General features: G+C 49.0%; 1 long non-coding RNA gene across 1 annotated transcript; it reads left to right on the top strand.

The window, feature by feature from the left end:
• Positions 1 to 6,878: 6,878 nt before the first annotated feature.
• Positions 6,879 to 8,299, top strand: LOC119275965. Its single transcript, XR_005136127.1, has 2 exons — positions 6,879 to 7,644; positions 7,758 to 8,299. It is a non-coding gene; the product is annotated as an uncharacterized LOC119275965 (long non-coding RNA).
• The last annotated feature ends 3,984 nt before the right edge of the window (positions 8,300 to 12,283 follow it).

Below are 12,283 nucleotides of genomic sequence, written 5' to 3'. Positions count from 1 at the left end.
GCGGGAGAGGATAGCTGGCTAGCTCGTAGCAACAACCTCAGCAAAAACGCTGGCAGTCCGGATACCAAGGACCGCAATGGCAGGTCGCGTCAAAACAAAAACAAACGCCGCATTAACGGCGACAGCAATGAGGATACGGCAGTCAACGCCGGATTCCGAGGCTCCAAGCCCGGTCAACGGAAGAAGCCATTCAAAAGAACCACTCCGGGCCCGTCCCATTTGGACCGAATACTCGACCGCTCCTGTCAAATACATGGAACCCCTGAAAAGCCAGCTAACCACACCAACAGAGATTGTTGGGTATTCAAGCAGGCAGGCAAATTAATCGCCGAAAACAATGACAAGGGGCTACACAGCGATGACGAGGAAGAGACCCGGTCGCCGAACAACAGAGGACAAAAGGGATTCCCCCCTCAAGTTCGGACGGTAAACATGATATACGCAACGCATATCCCCAAGAGGGAGTGGAAGTGTGCACTAAGGGACGTATACGCGATGGAGCCAGTCGCCCCAAAATTCAACCCATGGTCCTCTTGCCCGATCACTTTCGATCGAAGAGACCATCCGACCAGTATCCGCCATGGCGGATTCGCCACATTGGTTTTAGACCCAATCGTCGATGGATTTCACCTCACAAGAGTCCTGATGGACGGCGGCAGTAGCCTGAACCTGCTTTATCAGGATACAGTGTGCAAGATGGGCATAGACCCTTCGAGGATTAAACCCACAAAGACAACCTTCAAAGGCGTCATACCAGGTGTCGAGGCCAGTTGTACAGGCTTAGTCACACTGGAAGTGGTCTTCGGATCCCCGAATAATTTCCAAAGCGAGGAGTTAATCTTCGACATAGTCCCGTTCCGCAGTGGCTATCACGCTCTGCTCGGACGAACCGCGTTTGCAAAATTCAACGCGGTGCCGCATTATGCATACCTTAAGCTCAAGATGCCAGGCCCTCGTGGAGTCATCACGGTCAATGGAAACACGGAACGCTCCCTCCGAACGGAGGAACATACAGCGGCTCTCGCGGCAGAAGTACAGAGCAGCCTTTTAAGGCAATTTTCGAGTCCGGCCGTTAAACGACCGGACACGGCCAAACGGGCCCGGAGCAACATCAACCAAGACCACCTGGCATGTTCTGAGCACGCATAGCAATGCGGCCTCAACCCCAGCCCTCGCACAATTGTAAGACAGACTCTCCGCGTACATAATTACGCCCTGGAGATACCATGGGCATAGGGGGAGAGGCACAACCACAACAGACCCAGAGTGCGGTTCGACCACACCAGGGGCTCCCAAGTGTGTCGCTCTTTTTATCTTTTATTTCTCTCTTTTTTATACAGAACTCTGTCCGGCGGCGAGCCTGCCGAACTCATGATGCAACAGCCAGGGAGGGACAAAGGCCGCGACGAACACTCAGGTGGTCTCCATTACGAGCATTAAATTTATTAAATACACCATTCCGCGGCCTACCCCTGGAGGGAGACGCCTTTAATTCGTCCAATCCCTTGCTTTCCGCACTATTTGTATCATTCCGCACTCATAGCAGATCTTCTCGAATAAAATGCAGCACTTTTTGCCCATAATTGCATTACCTTATATATATATATATATATATATATATATATATATATATATATATATTCATTTACGACATGTTGCATCCGTACATTTTGGTACGGCCAAATACACCAGGGGCTTATGTTCCCCGCATTATGGTGTGATAAAGTCCGAACACTTTCACAAGTGCGGCACCCCGAACTTATAGCATTATATGAATCGGCTCCGAATCATGTCTTGGGTCAATAGTTGGGTTTGTCCGGCTCCCATGTTCGGGACCTTATGTTCCGTTCTATCGGCTAAGGTAGCACTGGGAGAACCACTGCGATTGCGCCCCGGTTGAGCCGGGTTAACGCCTCAGTGGAGAAAGCTAAAACTGACTGTCATGATAAAGCGAGAGACTGGTCGCTGTTCGAGAGGTCCTTTCGGGTCCTTAAAGACCTACGCCGCTTCGAGCGAAGTTCCGGATAATGTCTGACGAAGGCGTGGATAGTGCCCCTAATTCGGTCTTCCGAATACTAGGGGCTTCGCCGAAATTTAAAATTATAGAATTCTATGGCTAAGTGAGAGTGTTCAAGCACTATAAGTCCAGTTGTCTTGTTCGTTGTGTTGAGCGCCTCCCTAGATGGACCCAAAAATGGGAACAAGAGTGCTCAAGTTTATCCCGAACACCCCAGCACTCGTGGCATGGGGGCTGAAGCCGACGACTTGCCATCTCTCAGATTTTATGAACGGCCGCACAGAAGGTAATATTTTAAATTAACAAGCGTTGCTTAGCGCATATAAACAAAGTTTTCAGCGCACAGGGTAACACATTACGAATTTACTCAATAATTACATCCCTGGAGCACTCATCCGCAATCTTGCGAGCACCCTTCAGGACAGTCTTATAGTACATTTCGGGCGTACGATATTCCTTGCCCGCTGGTGGCGCGTCAGTGATTAGCTTCTCCGCATCCAGCTTGCCCCAATGCACCTTTGCGCGGGAAAGGGCCCGACGAGCACCTTCAATACAGGCGGAGCGCTTGATAACCTCCACCTAGGGGCACGCATCCACCAACCGTCGCACAAGGCCGAAGTAGCTCCCAGGCATGGCCTCTCCAGGCCACAGCCGGACTATGAGGCCCTTCATGGCCTGCTCGGCCGCCTTGTGGAGCTCGACCAGCTACTTCAGCTGGTCGCTAGGGGGCACCGGATGGCCGGCCTCAGCATACTGAGACCAGAAGACCTTCTCCGTTGAGCTCCCCTCCTCGGCTCGATAGAATGCGGCGGCATCAGACACACTGCGAGGCAGATCTGCAAATGCCCCTGGAGAGCTCCGAATACGGGTAAGTAACACGTAATTTACATTCACATGCTTGCTTTGCATGAAAAATGCCTTACCCGCCGCTATCTTCCTCACCAACTCAATCTCCTGAAGGGACTTATGGGCATCGGCCTTGGCAGTTTTGGCACTTTCGAGAGCCGAGGCAAGCTCGGACTCTCGAGTCTTTGAGTCACGCTCCAAACTCTCATGCTTTTTCAGGAGAGCCTGGAGCTCTTACCGAACCACCGCCACCTGCGCCTCCTGCTTTTCTCGCTCTGCCCGTTCCGCGGCCGCATTGCGTTCGGCCGCGGACACGGCCTCCTTCAGGGTCGCCACCTCGTTCGTGGCCCCTGCAGTACCCATGTTATCCTAGTTATTTTTTGTTGCAACCTAAATCCTTTTCTGTAAGGTACAAGTTCAAAGTGGTGTTACTCACCTTCTTTGTCCTGGAGCTGCTTCTTGGCGCGGCCGAGCTCTTGCTCGGACCGCTCGAGCTCCTGCTTCAAAGCACCGACCTCCGCAGTCAGTGCGGCAGAGGTCAGCAGCGCAGCCTGCAACCCATATTGACATAATTTTTTAGCAACCCTGCGTATATCTTCTTTTTTTTCAGATCCTCAGTCCGGCTTTTCTTTCCGAACACCGAACCGAGCATCAGGGGCTACTGTCTATGCGGTATTACATTGCATATTTTTAACTTCTTACCTCAAAGCCTGATAGAAGGCTACTGCAGGCTTCGGTCAGCCCGCTCTTGGCGAGCTGTACCTTCTGAATCACCGCACTCATAATAGTGCGGTGTTCTTCCTCGATGGAAGCGCTCTGGAGCGCCTCCAACAAATTGTCCGGCGCCTCCGGTTGGACGGAAGCCGCCGGCGTCACGGTCTTGCCCTTCGTGCGAAGGGGCCGCCGGCCGTACTCCGGAACCACTGCGGGTTCTGATGTGGAGTCCGGCGCAAAGTCCGGGAGGCCGCCTTGTGGCGCCTCCGGAGCCTCCCCCTAATGGGTCCCTTCTTGGGATCCCACCTCGCCGTCCTCGGTGTCGCGAGGGGTGGAGGCGGTCGGGATGGAGTCTACCTCCGACGGAGCCAACGACCAGCTCGATGAAGCGGGGAGATCATCATTGGCCGGACTACAGGCAGCATGCGGCATCAGAATGACACTATGTGACGCAGAAAAAGAAATTATAACTCATTCAGGAATCCGGATACTTACGATCTCGCCGGAGGCCTGGCCCTTGAAGGCCATTCTTCCTCGCCAACGTTGATGTTGGCGGAGCTGTCCGGGGGAATAGTCCTTCCCCTCTTGGACCCTTCGGCCTCCCCTGTTGGGGAAGCCTTCCTCTTCCTCTCTCCCTCCTCTGGGGGAGAGTCCTCTTTCTCCTCCTCGTTTTCGGGGGAGGAGTCCGCCCCGGAGTAGTCGGACACCTGAAAACGGGAACTCTTTCGAGCACCCGTGGCCTCCTTCTTGGCCTTCTTCTCCGGCACCACGTGCGGTGCCGGAACCAGCAGCCTCGCTAGATGGGCGTCTACTGGGTTTTCTGGCATGGGAGCCGGGCAGATAATCTACTCCGCCTTCCTCATCCAATCCTGTCAAAGGAAAATGGGAAATTAAAACCCGCATAGAGTCAAACTATGAAAAGCAAGTGTCCCGTAAAGGGGTAGAATCACTTACCTCGTCGGCTTGGCGCTGCGAGCGAAATCCGCGATCTTCAGTCGCGGATGCGGGGGCTTCGGCGCCCTTAAACAGCACCCTCCAGGCGCCTTTGTACGTCGTGTCGAAGAGCCCGCTCAGCGCCTGGTGCTGTTCCGGATTGAACTCCCACAGATTGAATGCCCGCTCTTGGCATGGGAGAATCCGGCGGACGAGCATGACTTGGACCACGTTAACCAGCTTGAGCTTCTTCACCAGCTTCTGGATACAGGCTTGGAGTCCCGTCAGCTCCTCCAAACTACCCCACAGCAAGCCCTTCTCTTTCCAGGAGGTGAGCTGCGTGGGGATACCAGATCTGAACTCGGGGGCCGCCGCCCACTTAGGGTCGCGCGGCTCGGTGATATAGAACCACCCCGATTGCCACCCCTTGACGGATTCCACGAAGGCCCCTTCGAACCAAAGGACATTGGGCATCTTGCCCAACATGGCGCCTCCGCACTCCGCTTGAGTGCCCTTCACTACCTTCGGCTTGAAATTGAAGGTCTTGAGCCACAAGCCGAAGTGGGGCTGGATGCAGAGGAAGGCCTCACACACAACGATAAACGCCGAGATGTTGAGGATGAAGTTCGGCGCTAGATCATGGAAATTCAGGACGTAGTAGAACATGAGCCCCCGGACAAAGGGGTGAAGTGGAAAACCCAGTCCGCGGAGGAAGTGGGGAAGAAAAACGACCCTCTCATGGGGCCTGGGGGTGGGGATGAGCTGCCCCTCGTCGGGCAGCCGGTGCGCGATGTCGCCGGACAGGTAGCCGACGCTGCGCAGTCTTTTGATGTGCTCCTCCGTAACGGAGGAGGTCATCCACTTGCCTCCCGCTCCGGACATAACTGGGGAAGGTTGAGACGAGATGTGCGGGCTTGGGCGCTGGAGCTCGAGTGCGCGGAGATGGATAAGCAAAGGAGGAAGAAGGCGTAGGAAGGTGAATCCTTATCCCTTATATGGGCGGGCGAAGTCTACGCGTCCCCTACCGGCCTGGTAAAACTCGCTTATCCCCCAAGCGTCATCATCAATGGCGCGGTTGGGTTACCCACGTCCGCATTGATGAGAATCCCGGATTAAGGGGGAACACGATCTCTGCTTCGACAAGACGTGCCAAGGAAACTGCTTCGCTAAATGCGCTGAGGTGGTAGAGTAAAAAACGATTCAAGTAATGGCTTGGTAGTGGCGTGACGTCATGCCGCAAAAAACGTCAGCAGATTGAACTTGTGTATATATTATTCTCTCTACGATGGAATGTGGAATTTATTTTGCAGAGCCGGACACTATCCTGGTGTTCACAATCTTCTATCATTCGGAGGAGGAACCCGCCTTGCAATGCCAAGCAATATACGCGCCGGACTTATCGTCATTGAAGCCTGGTTCAGGGGCTACTGAGGGAGTCCTGGATTAGGGGGTGTCCGGATAGCTGGACTACCATCATCAGCCGAACTGTCATCGGCCGGACTATCATCATCGACCGGACTCCAAGACTATGAAGATACAAGATTGAAGACTTCGTCCCGTGTCCGGATGGGACTTTCCTTGGCGTGGAAGGCAAGCTTGGTGATATGGATATGTAGATCTCCTACCATTGTAACCGACTCTATGTAATCCTAGCCCTCTCCGGTGTCTATATAAACCGGATGGCTCTAGTCCGTAGGACAACAACAACAACCATTACAATCATACCATAGGCTAGCTTCTAGGGTTTAGCCTCCTTGATCTCGTGGTAGATCTACTTTTGTACTACCCATATCATCAATATTAATCAAGCAGGACGTAGGGTTTTTACCTCCATCGAGAGGGCCCGAACCTGGGTAAAACATCGTGTCCCTTGCCTCCTGTTACCATTGATCCTAAGACGCACTGCTTGGGACCCCCTACCCGAGATCCGCCGGTTTTGACACCGACACCAGGTTTGTCGGGTGGTCGTTCCAGCTTCTCCGGTATTCAGGCAAAAGAAATAAGAGCATTAAAAACAATTTTAAATGTGTGTCTCTATATCTTCAGCTGACAAGGACAACATTCAACACGTGTCAACAAAATGCATATGAAGAGATAGGGAGAATTTGAGGGATAAGCATAGAAGGGATTGGGGTCCAATCACATTCATTTAGTTTAGAAAATAGCAAATTTAAAGGCATAACTATAAGTGAATATTATTGAGGACAGAATATATATATAAAGTGCCACTATTCTGATTCTGGGATCATAATAGTTATTTGAATCACAGCCCTTATAGGGCCTGACGATGCGTTCCCGAACTCAAAAACACGAAAGAACAAAACCCGGCCGACCCATAAGACCCCTCCGACCGGTTTCATCCCCACAGCACAAACTTGCTGTAGCGCGCACGTTCTCAACTCACCCCCACCATGCCGCCACCTCACCCGCATGCTCACCGGCCGCCGGAGCCACGGCCTCCTCCCGCGCGCTCGCCGGCCGCCGGAGCTGGCGCCTCCTCCCGCGTGCTCGTCGGACACCGGAACCGTTGCCTCCTCCCGCGCGCTCGCCGAACGCCCGAGCCGCCGCCTCCTCCTGCGCTCTCGCCGGACACCCGAGCCGCCGCCTCGCGCGCGTGGTCGCCGGCCATCGGGCGCTCCTATCCCATCGCCGGTTCCTGCCGCCGCTGCCAGGTCCCCAGCCGCCAGATCCCGCTACCGCAACCAGGGCCCCAACCGCCGGTTCCTGCCGCCGCTGCCAGGTCCCCAGCCACCAGATCCCGCTGCCGCAACCGGGGCCACAACCGCCGGTTCTAGCCGCCGCTGATGGTGGAAGGGCCGCCGATGCAGGACACCTCCCGGCGCCGCGTATCTGGTGACATGACCTTCTCTGTCCTCTGAAAATTGCAGGCGTCAGAGGGTATGGGTACCTCTGGGAGCCGCTCTAGTGGGTCGGGATGGTCACCAGTAAGTCTACCCTCATCCTCTTGGACTTCGTTTGTTCCTTCCTTTGTCATGTGAGAATTGGATCGAGATATCTCATTGCAACCTGAACTTTCTTTCGGTGCTTGTTGGGGAGACTACCAATTTTGTGGTTTATATGTTTGCGCCAGCCGTCCTCGTCGCGCCGCTCGGCGCACTCAGCATCATTGTCAGGTAAAATTGCTTGCCCTCGTTTCAGCTCGCGTGTATAACATTTTTCGGATTCAATTATCTGGGTTTGTTTGACATGTGCATCTGTGTGTTTCTTTGATGATTTCTGGGGACAGTGTTGTTCTAGCGCATTTCATGCTGAATGAGAAGTTGCAGCGGGTGGGCGTTCTGGGTTGTGTTCTCTACATTGTTGGGTCGACGGTGATCATCCTCCACGCTCCCGAGGAGAGGTCCCCGACCTCGGTGGAGCGGATTTGGCGCCTGGCAATACAACCTAGTAAGCAGATGGGGGCACCAGCAACGGACTAGCGGCGACCGGGCATTCTCTCATCCAGATGCCCACGGACGTGTGTCCTCAATGCCATGAGCTAGCCCCGCTCAACCTGTCTCCAGGACGAAGACGAGTCCACGGTGCTACCCAGCAGGAAGGATGACAAGAAAGTTGCAAAAAATGCTAGTGCAGCTGATTGGCTCCTTTGTGTTGTGATGTACTATGTTGTGTAGATTTTTTTGAAGTTCATGTTGTGAACCCAACTAAGTTTGAGCACAGAAGTTTAGATCGTGGCTGCTTTCAATTTTCTCCTGTAGCAGAAATCTCGCTTCCCTCCTGTTATACTATGTCCACCAATGTGTTGTTTGTTAATGCTTTTTGTCTGAAGTTCAGTAGTATATGTGGGTGCAAAAAAATTGGTGTTGTGATACATTGGTTCAGTTTCATAGGTCCTTCAAAAGAAAATGGACTCCAAAAAGCATCAACGTTGTGGAGTGCTTATCTTCTTGTGTGCTTCTATCGAGCCATGTGTTTCATGGAGAGAGAGACATAGACATTGAGGAAACCATTCATGTTTCCTTTCTTTCTATGTACTTCAGAGACATTTTGTGAGAAAAGAAAAGTTTAACGACACATTCTTCGAGCTTCAATGCTTTTTTACACCAAAGTCCGTGTTCCAAAAATTTCTAAGTTCACGTGTACCACATACTGAAGAAATTCATTAATGAAAAAAGGACCGCCTAGGCCATTTCACCAACAGCAAAAAATGCCTAAAAATGTCGCGAGACAAAAACAAAACGAAACTTCACAAGATATAACATAGTAAGTTCGTAGAAAATGGAAAAAACCATAAATTTGTTTTGTAAGTTTAACCATTTCTAAAAAATACCTTGAAGTTCAAATTTAAACAATGGGGCGGTTCAATGTTTATTACAAACCTATGATTTTCCTCGATACTATAGAATAAACCAAGAAGTTCAAAACATAAAAAATGGAGCTCTTCAAATTTACTAAAAAATGGAGAAGTTCAAATTTAAATAACATAGAAGTTCAAAATGTTTATTCCAAACCAAGAAGGTCAAATTAAAAAAACCGAGCAGTTTAAAAAGTTTGTAAACATGAATTTGCCCCTTTTTTTAAGATCTAGAAGTTCAAATTTAAAGAAGTGAGATGTTTGATGTTTATTACATAACTAGGACTTTTCCCTTTACTAATGAATAACACCAAGATGTCCTAATTAAAAAATGAAGTTGTTTGATGTTTATAAAAATCTCAGATTTTCCTCCATACTGAAGATTACAACCAAGAAGTTCAATTTTAAAAAATAAGTAGTTTAATGCATATTAAAAACTCAATTTTTTCTCATTACTAAATAATAAAACCAAGAAGTTCAATTTTTAAAAGCAGAGCAGTTTGATATTTATTTGAAAACTCATTTTTTTTGGTTACTAAAGATTAAGACCAATAAGTCCTATTCGAAATAATGAAGAAGTTCGATGTTTCTAACTAAACTCCAGTTTTCACATTTCTAAAAAACAAAAAAAAATGAGAGCGGTTCGAAGTATATAAATAATTCACATTTGTTGCAAGAAGTTCATGTGCACCTTCGTGCACGGTTCAGAATTTATATTGCTGGACGTTCGACCTCGAATTATATGTTTTAAAATGGCAAAAAATAACGTCCGACCTTTAATTACGTGTAATTCGATGTATAGACAAAAATGTGACAGAAGTTCATAGTGCAAACAACGAGAAGTTCAAGTACTGTAAGGAATGCATTTCAGGTGAGAATAAAAGTACAGAAAAATAAAAGCTTAAAAGGTTTGTTGAAAGAAGTTCGAGTGCTCTGTCCGGGGAAGTTCAAACATTATTACGAGAGAGGTTCACCCTGTATTTTTATGTTCAAAAACACAAAAAGAAATTGTTTTTTTGTGTTTTAAAATAATCCTCTCAATCCACAATGAAGTTCAATTATTATTTGGGAGCAATTTGATTTCAAAAATAAAATAAATAATTCAAATTATAAAAATGGAAAAAGTTCATGTACTACATGGTGGATGTTTAATACAAGAAAAATGAATTAATAGGCAAGGTCCAAAATTTTTGTTGTTATAAGTTCAAGTCCTCGGTCAGAAAAATTTATTGTGAGAGAGGTTTGTACAAAAGAAATATCATTTGTGTAACACTGACGAATGGGTGAAAAATTTACAAATGAAAATACGTCATAGATGTTCAACGTGTAAACAGCAAGAAGTTCAACTACTACACTGAATGAATTTCAAACGACTTTTTTAAAAACGTCGCAAGTATGAAAAATAATTAACACGGGAAAGTTGCGTGTTTACATCAGCTTTCCATTGATATATCAGTTGCTCAATTCCGGTGAGTGGATGAAGAGTTGCGAGCAAAAAAAGCCCGTGAAAAACACAGTAAAGTTCAAGTACACATTCCGAGAAGTACAAGTTCTTCACACGATGCATTTTTGAAAAATCTGTTTCGCGATAAAGGCAGAACACATGATCTCGCCGTTTTCGAAATTACTTCAAAACGGTCGGGAATCAGAGAAAACAATCAACATGAAAAAGTTTCACATTTTCCGTAGCTTTGCAACAATATATTATTTGCCCCATTCCGATAAAGTTTGTAGAAATTATGGCGAAAATACCTTTTTAGCCATTTTCAAAATTGTTTTAAAACCGTAAGGAATTATGAGAAACAATACATACGAAAATGTTTCGCATTTGTTCAAGCTTTCCAACGCCGTATCATTTGTTGCATTTGGATGTACGGTTAAAACATTAGCTCGACAATACGAAATCGGTGGAATTTGTACCATTTTCTAAATTACTCTTAAACTGTTCAAAATTAGAAAAAAAGTTCAACATGAAAAAGTAGCGCATTTTCATAATCTTTCCAATGCAATATCATTTGCCTCGATTGGATTAGCCGTTTAGAAATGACATCGAACGTACCAACTAAGCTGTTCGGTTTGCGAAATTTTATGTTTTCCCAAATTACTCTTTAACCATAGGGAACTAGAGAAAACTTTCAACATGTGGAAGCAGCGGTTTTGCAGTAGCTTTCCAACACCATATTATTTGCCTAGTTCCGATAAGCAGTTTAGAAGTGCGATCAAAAATATGATTCACGTTTTTTATGAAGAAAAAACGGTTTTCAAAACTGCTCTTAAACCGCTTACATTTTGCCAAAAATTTAACTTGGGTCATTATACTTATGTCCAAAGCTTTCCAACGGTATATAGCGAGCCCCATTTGGGCAATGTTGGCGGAAGTTCAACCTAGCACAAGGGGAAGTTCAGGTCGAACAACCTAGCATAATGCGGATTTTGCCATCGAGCGAGATTCCTATTTAAAATGGACATTTAGTTGCTAAAAATCGTTTGCAGATTACACTTACATCATATAGAACATGACTAACAAGAATAACTCATGTGGAAAGACATGGTTGCGAAGATAGCCCGAAGGTCAGATTCCTACAGAGGGAAGTTCAGGCGTGTAACCCAGGAAGTTCATGTTGTGATTAGAATAATATTCTGATCTCGTGAAAAGCCAGGGCGCGAGATCAGAATATTATTCTGATATATATATGGACTATTCTGTTACTAGTAACAGAATAATATTCTGTTACCCCTCAGCCCTATAAGGCCCTAGGAAAAAAGAAAACCCACCCCATCTTCCCCATCTTGCCGTCGATGCCCACATGCGGCACCACGCCACCGGCCACCTCCCGGCGCCCCGGCTTCTTGACCCGCCGCCAGCCACCTCACCATGCCCCTGATTCTTTCCCTGCCACCTCCCCGCGGCCCGGCTTCTTCCCCGCCTCCGGCCTCCTCCTCGCGCCCCGGCTTCTTCCCGGCCGCCGGCCTCCTCCTCGCGCCCCAGCTTCTTCCCCGCCGTCGGCCTCCTCCTCTCGCCCTGGCTTCTTCCCCGTCGCCGGCCTCCTCCTCGCGTCCTGGCTTCTTCCCCGTCCTCGGCCTCCTCGTCGTGTCCCGGCTTCTTCCCCGCCGGAGCGGCCAACCACCAGATCTGGTCGCCACATCCCCATGACGCCCCCAGCAATGGCGCTCGGACCTCGACACCACCTGGCTCGGGGGACTCCAAGCCCCAGCGCTGCCGACCCCTGCACTACCTCATCCGGCAATGACCGCACCATCACTCTGCCTCGTTTCGGTGGAGGATCCATGGCCATTACGTCAGTCCAATACCGCCACCGCAAGCCGGTCACATTCGTAGCAACCAGGCCGGCTGCCCTGTGCCTCAGCCCCCTGTATGCACGCCTCCAAGTGCCTCTGTGCACTACCCCCCGCCTCCCCCATCAGGTTGCAGCCCGAACCACACGGTGCGGCATATT

Source organism: Triticum dicoccoides, chromosome 3B (genome assembly GCF_002162155.2).
Source record: "Triticum dicoccoides isolate Atlit2015 ecotype Zavitan chromosome 3B, WEW_v2.0, whole genome shotgun sequence".
Classification (NCBI taxonomy): Eukaryota; Viridiplantae; Streptophyta; class Magnoliopsida; order Poales; family Poaceae; genus Triticum; species Triticum dicoccoides.
Note: the sequence above shows the minus strand (reverse complement) of the source record. Positions and strands in the feature narration are given on the sequence as shown.